The sequence below is a fragment of the Phaethon aethereus genome (assembly GCF_964289735.1).
Source record: "Phaethon aethereus genome assembly, chromosome: 9".
NCBI classification, from domain to species: Eukaryota; Metazoa; Chordata; class Aves; order Phaethontiformes; family Phaethontidae; genus Phaethon; species Phaethon aethereus.
Genome location: NC_138585.1, coordinates 11,760,777 through 11,776,544, shown reverse-complemented (window position 1 = coordinate 11,776,544; position 15,768 = coordinate 11,760,777).

Here is a 15,768-nt window from a genome sequence, read left to right as displayed (position 1 = left end):
TTCTCCTTGTACGTTTTCCAATTCTGTTGCTTGGCCTAGCGGTTCTTTCTTATCAACCTTGTTTGAGCACTCCTGCCAGGATGTTTCTGTTCTCAAGGTTAAGATATCTTTTCCGTACGCATTAATCACTCATTGGTCTTGTTAAATTCAAAGTTAATCACTGTTTGGTAAAAAAGTTTCTCAACAAATATAGGAAATAAATGATGTCAACTCTACCTCCCGGTGAACTGCCCCATGGGAACTTGCCTGTGATTTGTTTCCTCATTGGAGATAGCTGGTTTTCGTTCAAAGACACATCACCTGACACGCTGTTTGCTAAATATATCAGACTGCTGCTTCTATACTGAGAGGTATTTATAAGCAAGGCCTACAAACCCAAGTGTTTTTAGAAGATGTCTTATTATTCAACCAGTTATTTCAAAATGTATCCTCCTAAGGAGAAAAGTGAGTATTTTCAATTTATACTTGCACATACACAGATTGCCAGTTTTTGTAGTCCTGGATATTTTGGTATGCTCAGTGAAACACCAAACTAGATATAGTATAGTATAAAGATAGTAGAAACTACCACTTTCTATTTGGCCATTTAATTTTTTTGCTGTGTCCTAAACCATCTGTTATATATTTAATTGGAAAGTTATACAGAAAAATACCAGAGCAAACTGATTTTCAGAACCAACACCTTTCACTTCTCTGTCTCAACCTATGCATTCCCCAAATATTCCAGTTATTCATGTGTGTAATGATTCTCTACTGCCTTTTATTTTACCTGTCTTCTTACAGTCGTGAAGAATGCGTCTGAAGTGCTACAAAATCAAAATACTCTACCTAGGACACACATAAGTGGAATATTTTAGGAATATTTTACATTCCATTTGCAGTTCATACTGCAAAAGGAAAACCTGCTCTTCAGTTTCCAAGGAAGCTCTACGGTGACCAAGATACACAGAGATCAAACTTTTCCGATGTATTATTATGAAATATTTTTGATTAAAACAGTGGAAAGACCATTTGGAATGTCACTATTCTTCTGTATGCTTTTTATTATAGAATTACAAAGACATTATAGTAGTATTTCTAAATGTTGCCCAAAACGTATGTAAATACTATTTGACCTATTAAAGGTCAACAAAACTCTTCAGCCTACTAAGCCATCCTTTTTTGATACAAAAAGGTGTGTTATTTTGATACTTTTTACTCTCAATCCAGACATAAGTAATTTCTTAGGAATCTGAACAGTACCTTTGTAGTATAATTTAATTCTCTTCAGTGCACCTACAGACAACTTCAGCTTTTGAGCAGCAAAATTTTTGATTGGGAGTTACCTTACTATTTGCAGATTTTCTGTGAAAACAGTAACGGACTTAACAGGTCATTAAAAGTTGTTGAATCACTTTGAGAAATAAGATTTAAATTTTCATCTGAAACTTAAATATAATGGTCAGTAGATCGATTAAGCTGTAATGCTACTTTTCTGCCATCAACAGAATACCAACTCCAGGACAACAGTCATAAGCGAAAATAAGTAATATTAAAATTTAATGGTAAGATCAGAGATTGATGCATCCAAACACAAATTTGACTATTATGCCTTACAGATGACACTGCTAATTATAAATATTAGAGCAGCCAGCCGTACATGGACACTGCAGAGGATAGAAGCTCCCGTTAATTTTTATATCACTATTACTTTGAAGTAAACAGAGAGATCACAAGAAGTTTTACAGGCTCATGAATACCAAATATAACAAATATAAAGTTTTTTACTACCAAAAAGAACTGTTGTAATCTAGGAATATTGTTTCTAACTTTTGAAATCCACTGCCAGGCAAGTGTATCCCATTACATATGAGGAGAGAGTCTTCTATTCCACTCTGGTCACCTAAATTTGAAAGACAAGCTAGTAGCATCAACAAAAACCCCACAAAATTTAGGGTCTGTTGCTAGTACTCAGGCAAAATAAAAACCAGCAAGATACTTCATAAATTGTAATAACAGTTCTCTCTCAGTTTTCTTATTCCACACATCTCTACTGGGATTTTAAAGATGCTAGTATTTTCTGGTACTTGCCAACACAACACTACAGAAACATGTTCACTCCATAATTTTCTTATGCCCAGTTTCATTCCACTCTATTAACATACTCTGGAGGCTACCTCCGTTTTGTTTCCAGCCCGTTCCCCCAATGGAGAAGGAACATTCATCTCTAACTCTCCTAAAGGACACTACTTTGTTCTAGAGCAGAAATAGGGCTAGGCACCACAAACAAAAGAAAAAACAACAAGCACACACGCACCCCACATCCCCCTCAGCTCCACTATCCTGATCCTTGCCCACCTGGAAACCTACTGCCCAGCCATCACTTTTATGATGGCAGCTCAGTTTTTCATAGAAGCGCTTCACCAGTCCCATCTGGGCAGCACAGCCACACAGGGCTGCCTCGACCAGGGTCCCTTCGGTCTCCTTACCACCTCAGGCACACAGAGAAATTTTAATGATGTCTAATTATGTTTAATAGCTTGCAGTGGCATGTAGCTTAGTGCTCCGGTCTATGTGGCTACACTTCATTTCTACAAATACCTTCATACTTTTTCCTTTTAGACTCTCGCTGCTCACATCCTTCCCTATTAATATAGAATATTTACCTTTTCTATCTGTTATAGACTTTAAATAATTTTTTTCAGCCTCACACTGTTTCCTCTAACTTTTCCTTCCGACAGCTGGGGGTGCAGCATGTGGAATTTAGCATATTACGTTAGTATCAGCCGATCTCCGAAGCCACCAGACGAACCAGAGTTGTAATTGTTTCCTATTATTAGCATCCCTAACTCATTCTCTCACTTCCTACTTTACACTTTCCTATCACCGTTTCTCATCACATGGAAAACAGCCGTTAAAATCTTATCAGTGCCCAGAGCAGGCTTACGCTTTCTATTCAACCAAAGCGAGCCCCGTCTCTGCAGCAGGGCATGCTGTAACTGATCTGGCTTTCAAAATAATAATAATAATAAAAATCTCCCGCGGCAGGTCCGGTTCTTTTTGCTATCAAAAGGTTTCATCCTCTGCCCGTGCCCTCGCCGCGGTGACCCGCTCGCAGGCGCAGGCCGGCGGCCACTCGCCCACACGGTGGAGCTGGGCGCGCGCAGCCCGAGCCCCGGCCCCTTCCTCAGGGCAGCAGGGTAGGAAAGAAAAGCTTTTACAGCTCACGTTAAACGTCAGCGGCTACTGCAGACTTCAGGTGCGAGCGTCTCGTAATCCTGCACGAACTACAGAAAACAGAAGCTCCCGACGCGGCATGTTAACGTCGGTATATTCGCCCGCCTTAAAACGCAGCCTCTGCAGACACTAAGCACTTGGCAACCCGTCAGCTGCCCATAACTTGAAGACACTTCCTGTTTATGGGTAATAACTCCATTCTGAACGAAATTAAACCTCTAGCCGAGGAAGCAACGCACATCGACCTGCAATACGATTTTTTCCTAGCAGTAACAGAAACGCTTACGTAATTTTACGCTCGAATGTCGAACAACTCACTGTTTTTGGGCTACCTGGCGATTAAAACCATGTCTTTGGGGTTTTCTCTAGCAGGGCGGAAGACGAAAGCAGCAGCTCAGCGGGACGGCGCGCTGGGTGCGCGGGCGCGGCGTGACGTGACAGGTGCCATCTTCCTGGCGGCGCGCGGCCCGCGGCGCCCGCCAGCCCTGCCGCGGCGCGGGGCCCGCTGATGGCGCAGCGGCCATTTTGCTCTGATAATCCTCGGTAATCAGCTTTGCCTGTGGTTTGTGAAATACAGGCTGACTCCGGCGTCCCGGCCTCGGCTGCTAACCGCTGCGTGACTTTCCCTGTGTTTATTTTGCAGCAAATGCCTTGCGCTTAATTAACACAGCCAGCTGGGGCATTTAGCCTATCGGCCAAGTTGTTTATACGCAAGGACTGTAAATTTAGCAAGATGAGGAAATGGCAGCGTTCCCTACATCCAGCCCCTTGCTCCATGGTCATCAATGCAGTTTTGTCCACATCATGTAGAATTCCTCTTAAACCTAACAAAGGCTTTTGATCGCCTTACTCTCTGTCAGAGCCTTTCTCATATAAAGAAAGAGCCTTTATGGAGGTGTGTAGCTCTGTGCCTTCCCACTAAAAAGAAGAAATTACATATTTCCTTGAAAAAACAATACCTGAAATAAGTTACATTTGGTTACTGAAGTAGTGTCACATTCACCTTATTTTCCCTATCTGATTATATTATCTTTTTTTTTAAGCACATACAGAATCTCATACCGTACCACGAGGATGTTTATTTTAAGCAGTGGTCTTACTCCCTAATTTTTGTTTCTTCAGATTATTTACTGCCTCAGGAAGCAAGTGCAACAAAGCTATTAGTGCTTGATAAGTGCTAACAAATGCTTACCTAGATAAAGAAGGAAGTAGCTTGATTTCATTTAGCCAGATACTCCAATATATTTGGTAGTCTTCCTATGTATTCTCTCTCTCTCTCTCTCTCTCTGCCTCCCGCTTCAAATAGTCAGCAAAACCTGTTTTCCCAGGTACTTGGAATCATGAAGCTCAGAGAAAAAGTGGGCTTTGAGACAAGTAGAAATCATTGTTATAAAAATGGACAATTTGCTTTTGTCTTAAAGCTTGCTTGAAAATACTAATTTTGCCCAAGGCTCATCTGGGTTTATTTTTACAAGCTATTGTGTACGAGCTTTTACTGGACAGTTACTCCGTTTTCAAATTTCAAGCCTATGCATTAGAAGCACTGAATAGTAGGAACGGATTAATTTTAGACAAAAAAAAAAAAAATACAGAAGTACAAATCATTTCATCATTGTCACCTTTGATGGGCCTGGAAGTTAGAACTTTGCTAGAGCCCCTTCATGATAAATGCTGCTTATCATTTGCGGAAACTATTTAATATCAACATAAGATATACAAAGAGGGAACGTCTTTTTTCCAGCATTCTGTCTTGGAACTATCATATGCTTTGCTGGTTGTTTAAAAGATATGGAAAGAAATGTGTTCTTGTCAGGGAATGGTCATAATTTCAGTGACTGATCTATACGTCACTCTTCTTTCACTATTTTCCACAATCCACATTACAAGATCATCTCAGAAGTACTGGACATCTCTGTGGAGAGCTTAATTACTGCTTCTGGATCACTGTGATTATTGTAAATTAAGTTCACCTACTGAAGCAACGAGTATCTTTTTAGCTTAGGACTCTCTGCTACCAAAAATAACCATCTTTCATTTGATGACAAACTGAGCTGTTGTTATCAGTAATAAACTTTTTACCAACAGCTGTAGGAGGTGGAACAAACAGTTGAAGAACACAGCAGTACTGACAGCAAAAGCAAAATACGTCCCAAAATTTGCACAACCTTCTTTTTTATTCCAACCTACATAACTGAGAAGCAAAGTTTTATACTCACATGTAGGGTATTTTTAATCTTGGACTTTGTCTATTGCTCATTTACTATTGTTTCTTTATTATTGTTTTAGGTGCATATATACATATTAATATGTATTAGTGAAGATTTCTGACACAAGTGCCAGAAGAAGTATTTGTTGCAAATGTGTTGTCCGTAACAATACAATAATAAGGATTAAATTAAACCTGTGGTAATCATTTAAAAGAAATAAATGTATTACTGAAAAACAATAAATACAAGCATCTTTTTAGATTACATTAAACAAATTTAAGGAAGATTAGGTTATGAATTCCCCCAAAATCTTAATGGATTATTTTAAACTGGAAAACCAGATGCATAACCATCATTTGTATAGCAGATACCCCCAACTTAGAGACATTAATTTATTTGTACTTGACCATTTGATGCTCTGACAGTCTTGATATCTATAAACAATAGAATAGATTTGGAGAAAACTGACTCGTGGCTTTTTGGTAGTTTGGTTTTTTTAATTTATACGGTGTTTTCCTAAGGCAACTTCAGCTCATCCACTAGAAAAAGAATCACCTTTTCTGTGACTAGTAATGTAATGAAGGTACTAATTTCCATACATATATATATCTATATATATATAATTTGAGGTATTTAGGATTCACAGTCCCATCTGCTCCTTGTGTATTAAAAATGTTCTTCAGAGTAAGAAATTCTTCATAAGGCTGTCTTGGGTGCACCCAAGATTCTATATTCTCATTATAATGTTTCCTGTTAAACCAAAAAGAAAATGGAGGAACTGGTGCTGCAGTTAGACCTGTGTGAATGGACTACACTGATATCTGTGAGAAGTTGCACAACATTTATCTATACCTGCAGTCCTGATTTCAGGGTGTAAGCCACAACATAAATTATATACTTTAAAAATCGCAATCTTGCTAGTGTATGTGTACCAATTCCCATTAAACATATAAATGATTGCACATAACATCACACAAATATTACATTCTTTTTAAATCAAAGTCCAAGTAGTTTAGTAGTGGATTACTTCTTATATAGCAAAATTGCAAGCTATAGGGAAAATTGTCAGCAAACTTTTGCTTTTTTAAAATCTATAAAAAAGTTCCAAGGTTACTGAAGTGGTGGTGTTCAGATGCTTTGCTGAAGTCTGATAATCTCACTTTTGCAACTTATGGCACATGATACTCTTTCCTTAAGAATATTTCAGGAAAAATACTAGGAAAAAAGTGTTCCAATGCTCCTCTCTAGTCAAGCAGTTCCAGTTTTTAAACAACAGCAGGAAACAACATATATAGCATTACCAACTCTAGTAAATTCCTCATGAGTGACAGGATTTTGGCCAGGGCTTGACTGGTTTCCTTCTCAGTGCCTAGACCAGGCCAGCCTATCCATAAGAAAAATGCTTGGACAGACAGGCATCTTCATTTTCTCACTGCTGAGGTCAAAGCAGCCAGTGATGCTGCTGAGGAGGAAAATACAGCTCCTCTTCCACCCTCAGGCAGACCAACACATCACTCAGAAGTGAAGTGCAAGAAGGACCCAGCAGCCCAAAGTTCTTCACTCCCCTTGCTGTTACATGAGCAAAGGAAAGAGTTCTTTTTTGTAACCCTCCTCCTCAAGCATCAAGTGCAGGGAGAGGAAGGGAGAAGGAGCACAGTTATGGAGACCTGCAGCAGCTGCCTGCTCCTCCAAATGTGGCTGAGGGAGCCTGGAGGAACTCAACCTGGCTCTCAAACGGTATGAGCTATGCAAGTGCACCAAAGGAGGTCTTTCTCCAAGGCATGTTGCCTTCTTACAATTTAGGCATGGCCTAATCTGAGTCACATTAACACTAAACAGAACACATAGAAGCAATTTTTAAAGGTATAACTATAGCTTTGTATCTCTACCAGTCTAAAAAAGAAAATGAAGCAACAGCAATAACGGACATAAATCCAAATTCTTCTTTTGCACAAAACAGAAAAGTACTGCTACTAAGAATCAGCTGACTTTACATCTTGCTATTTCTGAACAATCTCAGTATTATTTTCCATTTAAGTCTTTCTTTTTTTTATGTGCTGCTGACAAGCCACTTTCTAGCCTCCTACACTTCTGGGACGTATCACAGTCCTTAGCTAGTATAGATAACTGCCATCATGAAGCTATGTTTACAGAGTGACAACAGACATTTTTCTGTTGTTGACTTTGTCAAATGTAGTAATTTATATATTTTAATAGCTTTAAACAAAAGTAGCAAATTAAACATTTAATTTTTGTTCATTTTGGACAATGAATATGTGGTATTTTGTTGCCCATTCAGTTGTAAGAAAGACAAAAGTAGCCAAACTACTTTTTTCAGAGGAAACATCCTTTGAATATCTGAGCCAACATCCACAAGAGCAGCCGGAGCCACTGTTATTCTCAGTCAGGTGTGCTGGGGGCCAGGCCAATGCAGCCACTCTTGCCCTTTACTGCAGCTGATGTAGCAAATCGTGCTAGACTGAAAACGGAGCTAAATCCCTTCCCCTGGAAACACCTGATTTAGCTGGTCTGCTAGATGGCTGGACACAGCCATTTTGAAAGCTAGAATTGGTCTTCAAGCTATTAACTGGCCACCACTGATGTCCAATGTTCCTTAAAATATTGCAAAATATTTTTTATGTTTTATTGGTAAACTTTAGCATGCCAAAACCAATGCACAAGCGATAGCTATGACTCTGAATCATCACTGAAGTACGGCCATTTATTATGACAACTTAGTTGACACACAGTAACTTTGGCTATATGCGCTTAAATATTCTTATGCTCCATTTTGTGCTGACCTAAGTGGCCCAGCCTAAACCCTACTTTTCCCCTTCCACCCTGATGCACATTTCCTACCTAAAACTGTAGCAGGGCCTCTGCTCGTGCAATGGAGGAGGACTGCAGCAAAAGCAGGTAGCAGCTGGCAGTAAGAAGAAAATCTGGATGGCTCCGGCTCTGGTTTGTGCTGTGTGCTCTGCCACCAACGTGAATTGCCCCAGGCACAAATCCCAGCCCGACTGTGAGCTCAGGTCAGAGGGGGAGCAACAAATAATAAAAAAACAGTTGACCTGCATCTCCCTAATAATTTCCTGAACTCTTATTTGCTCAAAGGCCTCAACAGTATAGTAGCACACGATGGCATATAACAACATCGTTTATGGTTAGGATCGTTAGGATCATAAAAAGATTCATGTGATGGCGTTCAAATGACCTGGAATTATAGATTCTGGTACACCTGACTGCTGAGAGTTATGAAAATGTTTAACATTGCCAAGATAATCTTTATTTGCTAAATCTCATGATGTATGAAGCCTTCTCTCTTATTGCACACTCCAAATCTTTTCACTGATTTCAGGGGAGTTTTAGTTACGCTACTGGTCACACACACAACTTCTCAGATTACAGCAACTGAATTTAAGCTCAAGATTTGCAGATTCCCATTCTTCCTGTCTTTTCAATGATTAGCATTTTAGATTTACGTCGTAAAGATCTATCATCTTGGGATAACATAGTTAACCTGAAGGGTTGTATACACTCTTCATTTTATATACAAATGAATACTTTAAGAAGGAAGGTCAAAAATAACCTGTACATAAATTTGCTGAAGTCAGTAAACAAATTTGTCAAAACTGATCTTATATATCTGAGCTTCTTTTAAATCCAGGAATACAAAACAAAATACTGTTATGCAAACACTTGCACAGAAAGCATGAGTATTGCCTAAATGCTACATCCAAATCTTAGTCTGAAAGTCTATGAACAGCTGCCATTTTGACGACTTCTACAGCTTTTCCTCCCCACCTTGCCCCGCCGCTGCCTTCTGTTGTTGGCTGTTAGAAGACAACACTTGGTCATATTTCTTTGCCTGGATACACTGGATAGAATGAGAGTGCTACCAGCAAAACCAGTTTCATTTTTATTTAGTGGCTTTAGTTTGTCACTGTGTAAAACAGTATAATAATCACACTTGCTCCTGAGTGCTGGTGCAAGAGTCAAATTTAGAATGCCTGAGCATTTCTGAAAGACACTGTAAGCCTTCATTTCCATCCATATTTTGTTGTCTTAAAGCAGTGGTATAAGTGTTCAGACTCTTGGAGAAAGGTTTCAATTTGCATACCAAGCCTACCATGCCAAATTTGTCCAGTAATTGCAAGTCCGATTTAAAGCACAATTAAAAAAATCACAAGAGATATTTCCATGGAAAACATGAGGTTTTTAGGTTAAAACCTTTGAGTATTAAGAATCCACATTGGGCTATGCCCAGAAATCTTTTTATATGGTGATTTTTAAGATGCATGCATTACTATGAGCACATGGTATGTAAATGCATTGGGCTGCTTAATAAGCATTCACTGGCACACATCTGCAGCTTTGCTAATGTACCTTTTATTCGTATGTGGTTGCCAAGGAAACAGGTTATGGCCCAGTATTCTACCTAAAATATACTGAGCAAGTGTTCTGTGATAATTTACTTAAAATAGGTACAACTTAGATTTTGTAGCCCATTGCTTCTGTAAATCTAGGTAACGTGAATTTAACTAATTTTAATGTTTCACTGATTAGTTTAAACCATCAATGCCATCTTATTGTCTCTGAAAATCCATTACCATTTTCGGTGTCATACAACATTGTGTATGAAAAGTAAACTTAACTACAGAAAGCATTTTGAGATATTCTAGGAATTTAAAAGGGGTTTTGTTTTGTTTTAAACTTGGTTGCTTATCTTACATTTTGCCTGGTAGCCTTACTTATTCCTACTTAGAAGGTATCACAGCATTAATGACTGTGATGCAACAAATCGTTTCCTACAGAAATCTGTGCAAATAGTGACACTGAAATCAATGAAACTACTCCCTTTCTATAAAACAAACTGTACGCTATGATACAAAGAATCACGTTCAAAACTAATTAATTAATCAGGGTTTCACCGATTCTTTCATTGAGTACACACACATCTCAAATCTAAAGCAGAAATACCAGACATCTTTATTTTAACCAAGATGATTATTCCACATTCACAGTAAGAACAAAGGAAACTGCTAATATTTGAAAAAGCCATGCAAAATATTAAAATCTTATTTTGAAATATCCTGATTATTTATTAGACTACTACACTTGAATTTACAAAGTGCTCTTTGCAGCTCACGATTCAGGAGGTTTTTTACTACCCCTGGGTACAGTCATGTATAAAGGTAAAGGTTAGTTAGTTTTAGATGTAACCAAAACAACAATATTAGAGATGGGCATTGGCACTAGGAGAATTCATCTACCTTTATTGTATGGCACAGATTTGTAATGAGCACTAGTGACTGAGATCCAGAGTTAACATTCTGCCAAGCTCAGGAGGCTTGCCTGCTTGTCAATATGTTTGGTTTGTACAGATCATGGGAGGCTATAAAAACTCATTCCAAAGATCTATTCTGCCTGATTTTGTCCAAACTCTATGGCAATGAAAATCCAGCAGAAGCTGGAAAAACCCAACAATACTGACATGAGAATAGAGCAATGAGCTACCATAGTAAGAACAACTCTTAATTAAGACAGAACTTTAACTGGGAAAAAAAAAATCATGTAATGAAATGGTTTTAAAATGTTAAATATTTTAGTACTATTTCTATGTGAGTTTTAAAGAGATTTCAGCTTGCTATAATCACCCCATAAACTTACCTACCTAAAATCAGGTTGTTCTTCTGTTAGAGTCTTTTAAAAGTGGTGTCAACAGGTATTTTCAGCAAAAGCATCTCAGTAATTTTGTGAACTCTGTGGCTACTGTGTATCACCCTGCAAAGAGGAAAACCCAAATTTAATTACTAAATTTTTAGACAAGTACTAATTTCCAGATACATTGTGTAACTCATCTAAATGTTCCCTGGAATGCTGTAGGACTCCAAAGCTACATCTGGGAGGCTTACAACATACCAGCAATAAAACAGTACCGTTAACCAAACTAATGGGAATACTACTGCTGCCTGTATTGTTTTATTATGGTTTAACCTGTGTAGTGCAAACTGGACATAATGTTTCATAATATATTCTAGACAGAAATGTAAGGACATTTTAAAGTTTAAAATGAATCATTGGGATCACTGGAAAAATTAGACAAAAAATAATCCTTGGCTCTACTTCCCTTTCCCATCTCAACTATGTCCAATTTATTCCTCACAGATTTACCTAATAAGACATCAAATAATGGAGTCTTCACAGCTTCCTCAGTCTGGTCCTAAGTTTCACATGGCAAAGTCAATAGAAAACAAGTGTATTTTCAGATTAGCTTCACAGTTTGCCGTTTTAGAAGACACATCATGGTACAGGGAGAAACCATCATTACTAGTCAACTCCCTTGGCTCCATATAAAGTGCTGAAACCAATTACAAGTTATTCTTTATCTTAAAAGCCTCCATGTTTTTCTGCAGTTTTTCAAAAGGCCTTTTCTTTTTCTTCTTCCCATTCTGCCACTTTTCTTTTGGTCGCTTTTGTCACAGATATCATCACAGTATCTGTGATAATGACATTTCTAGGCAGCTCTTGTTCTCTGGAATACACTTCCTGTGTATCTCTCTTCAAATGATTATTCACCGTAGTCAAACATCCTGACTTTATGTTATTATGTATCAAACATCCTAATAAGGTTATCATGTAATAGTGTAAGAATTATTCAGAACGGGGCTTTGTTTCAAAGATACAAAACAAAATTAAACTGTGCCATAGAGCAACTGCAAAATCTTACGCATAAGGCCTTATGACTCAGCTAATAGGCATTTATATAGCAGCAATTAAGAATACCTAGATCCAGCTTCCATTTGCAAATATACCGCAGACTTTTATAAATAACATTACACAGGAACTACAGGATCCGTTACTTTGGTTTTAAAAGGTAAGAAGGTGAGCTAATTTTTTTTTGTTGGTTTAGCTGAGTACATTTTTAGCCTTATCTTGATGTGAGCAAGTATTCTATAGCTCACATCGACCCGTAACAAAGGCCAGAATGAAAGAAAACGGCATTAAGCCATTATTATTGTTATTTCTAATACCAATAAAGTAATATTCACTAATGACCGTGAAATATTATGGTGAATGGGAAACATCACATTTGGAGGAATCCAGCAGTAAAAGATCTTACCAAAACTAAAGATTTCCCAAATTTGATAATACTAGAATTCAAATGTAATACTAGACATAATAAAGCCCTTTTAAAACATAATAAAGCAATTCACATGATAAAGTGCAACAGACGCTGGATGCCCCAAAAGGGTTAATTGGTACCTGTTTTTACTACCAGAGTCTGTCTAATAGTCTGACAAATATTATCTGAACACAGATAGTTTCACATTGAGAGACCTGCAGCTTCAAATCAAAATTAAGTTTAGAGGCAGAAGTAACCTTAATCAGAAAGGTCACTGACAAACAAGTGGGATAGTGTCCGAATGAATGATTTTTAGTTTGATTTCATTTTTAATCATGCTTTCTATAGATTTTCTGTTAGGCAGAAATGGAATTTGCATGGATAAAAGAACACATTTCAATTATAAAAGGGAGGACTGAGTATCAACAATTAGAATTATGTGTGAAAACTGAAAAAAACCCCAAGCCCCCCCAACAATAACATTTGCAGGCTGTGCTGCAGGTGTGAAAAACTGCACCTGCTTACGTGCCCCGGTTAGCCCCCCCTTAGCCGAAGAGAATAAAATGGAAGAAGTTTACACAAGATTTCTTGTGCACCTCTGGTTATAACGTTATGACACTCTGCATTAGCTAGATGCAACTACCATTAAAAGACCTACAGCAACCCACGTATAATAGTCAAACTGGAAACAGCTTGCTAATTACTAGATTCCTCCTTAATAAGTAAACCAGTTTCTTTAGGTGGAAGAAATTACTGTTCACAGGCTGCCAATGAGTTTTTCCAGACTCATGAAAGCACTTGAGTTCAGTGATATTAATTACAAGAGGGCTTGCACCCCCTAACAAAAGAGCAAATTTGCTAATGGACTTAAAACAGCCATAGCGAAGCATGCTCATGTAACGGAGCTATGCTTTTTTTAAATGCCTTGAGTGGTTATGTTTGAACAAAAAGATGTAATAAAAACAGTTTATCGCTAAGTGCCCCATCTTTTCTAAAGATAAATATCAACGGCAATAAATAGATTGTTTCTATATAGCATTTGCTCAGCAACTTCCTTCAAAAATAGCCACACAAGAAATAAACAAAGAAATGCAATTTTGACAACTACATGTAATGGCGCACTCCGTATTAACATTTAAGACAGGAAAATAATCAGCAGAAGCAAGCTACTGGAAATAAATCAAATTACAAAAAATGTAAACTTCAATACGTCACTTGAGAGATGCTGTTTATTACGTTTTCAGTTCTGCCTCTTTAGGTGGAACAGGGGAATATTGCACTGCGTCAAACTAATCTCATAATTATGAATCAAATGGCTTTATTTCCATTATTAAGCACTGGCCTATCAAGGCAGACGACAAGTCATAATCCTGACCAGTTATACTCTGTTTATTTGGAATGCACTGAACTGATATATTTAGAAATAAATGAGAATGTTTGATATTACCGACACTGTCAAGGCTATTATTGATAATTGGCTGTGCTTCTAAATCCCTCCTCTACATTAGTTTTCAGTGCTGGGTCCTGATCCACACAGAATATACTTAGTCATTTTAAAGTCAAGGACGTGAAAGTAAAATGGCTACCCTGCTGCAAAAGTCTCATTGCAATAGTGAGAATTTCTCACGTCATGTACAAAGGAGATTCACAAGGAGATAACACTACGTTACAAGCTCCATGGAGACATTTAGTAACATCTGATTCTGTATAAGCAGTTACCTGTGGTACGCATAAGATTTAACTTCACTGATACTGTTAAAAATATTAGCTAAAAATAGAAATAAGGACTTAGAATAATTAAACTTGTCAAAATCTACAAGGTCTGCAAATTACCGCAGACCCAAGTGAGCTTATTCTTAAAGGCTTGCTTAAGATCCGACAGAAGTTCTTTTCCAGTATGCTTAAACACAGTTCTTTACCTGAACTTCAGAATGGTCCGCTATTTAAAGAAAGGTTTATTAGCATTACTGTGGCTGAATTCAGCAAAGGTGAAGGAAGGTTTACACATACTTCTGAGTCTCTACATTTCTCAGTTGCTAAATATTTCAGTGATACTTTTATACTTGTGATAATGAAACTATCACTTTATATACACACAGTACAAACCTTGACCTACATGCAAGACTAGGCTAAATTAAAAAAAGAAACCGGGGTACGTTTCTGGAAACAACCAATGCAAAACAGGAATAAAACAGTTTTTTGTTGTGTACACCTTTATAAACATGGCATCATTTAAGAAATGATAGCCGCATGGAACCATAAAATGAGATCAGATTCTCATTTAGAACCGAAAGAAAATAACTGCAAAATTTCCATTTGCATTGTGATTTTGCTAATAAAGGGAATAACATCTTTCTACATCTCTACTATTGCACCTTTTAAAAGGATTTGGTTGCCAAGGAAACTGGTTCTGGCCCAGTATTAATCTGAAACAAATATGTCACAAAAGTTGGTGTAAGTAATACAGTACTCATATTTCTTTTTATTCTTAATGCTCAAATTCAGGTTTTTGTACCTCAGGTTGTTAAGTTTTTATTTCATAACCTTTTTTGTCTGAAGTAAAACACACTTCAGTGAACTGATACTCAGTTCAAGCTGACAGGGCCACCTATATCAATCTCTCTCTTTAAAGTCCTTCTACCTTAAAATAAAAAGAAATACTGCAGGTTTATGTTTGTAGCTAATACCGAAAATATAAGTATTAAAGCATATTAATCTTTATTTAAGATTTCGCACAAAACACAAAACCGCTTACGACAGAATTTAAATATTTTTCATTTTTCTTATCTACCTCAATTTTTATTTTTGCATTTTAACTGCAAGCTTAGTAATGCTTATAGCCAGCTTTAAAATGTAGTTGAATCAATAGGATTTCAAAAAATTCTTTTGTTGCATAAGCGTTGCCACGCCCTTAGTACATATGATTATTTTAACAGACATGATTGCTCTACTTTCACAATAGATTTTTTACAAACAGGCAAAAACAATTGTCATGACAATATGTGAAGCCAACAATTTAATATTAGGTTGTTTTCATTAATAGTTTAATACATTTTTAAACTGAAAGCTACATTCTAAAGTCCATTTCATGTTCTTGCAACACTGACCAAGAAATCAGTAAAACATGCAAATCTCAACCTACCTGTGTGTACCACTTAGTGCAGTGTTAGCATGGCAGTGCACCCAGCCATTTTTATGTAAAGCGATGGAGATAAGTTC